The following is a 999-nucleotide window of genomic DNA, read 5'->3' as shown; positions in this document are numbered from 1 at the left end:
TCTGAGACTCGGTGATCTGCTCACCATTGTCTTCCCCATGCTGCCAAATGCCCACACTTCATTAGCTCCCTGCTAATTTTTTCTCTGCTTCCCTCAATTTGTTCTTCCACCTATAACTGTAAAGTGCCCCATTGCTTCCTAAAGATAGTTTAGCGCTCAATAAATACCTGAACAATAACTCCATTCACAGTTTATGCTATAACCTTCCCAAGCGGATTACGGTACTTGGGGGAAAACAACAAGGCTTAACAAAGCGCATATCATTGAACATAAATTTGACAGTTGCAACAAACATTTAAAATCGTCTGCTGCAAGACTCTTTGCAACAACTGGATTCAGACTGTTGAACCTATTCCAGCTCATTCAAGAACCCAATGGGAGAAACTCTGGCTAGAAAGACATTTATTGGGTCTTTTTTCTTCTTAAAGTCCCACATTCGTTTGGATTAAATGAAGATTTTCCATGGACCATTTTCTGTAACAAGTATACTTGTGTTTGCATACAGATGCTACACACTGACATTTTTTTTAATTTCCATACCCTCACTGTATTTGGTATCACATGGTACGAAGATGTAACATTTCACTTTCCTGTTCCTTCTGAAGCACAGAGCTGACAAGCCACGGTGTTCCGCAGTCTCATTGTAACAGGTATGTGCTTGTCTTGTGGATGAGGCTTTTGAGATTTATAACCCCCCCCCCACCCCATCAGTAGGTAATTTTTCTAAAAGGCGGTTTCATGTTTGATTTTGTTTGCACCGTGCCCCCTGGAGTGGCAGCACGGTGACAGCCGCTGGCCCGGCGGCAGCCCCAGACTCTCAACTTTGCATGCTGCAGCAGCACGTGAATGATGCATGCATCATAATTTATGATGCACACATCATGCATGCAAATCAATCATTAAAGCAAGGTAACATGTATTACCTTGCTTTGATGAATTATGCCATTGCAGGTGTTTTGAAAGAAAAGAAAAGTGAAAAACAATGTTTTTTCTCCAAAC

Source organism: Ambystoma mexicanum, chromosome 2q (genome assembly GCF_040938575.1).
Source record: "Ambystoma mexicanum isolate Mex_15411 chromosome 2q, UKY_AmexF1_1, whole genome shotgun sequence".
Classification (NCBI taxonomy): Eukaryota; Metazoa; Chordata; class Amphibia; order Caudata; family Ambystomatidae; genus Ambystoma; species Ambystoma mexicanum.
Note: the sequence above shows the minus strand (reverse complement) of the source record.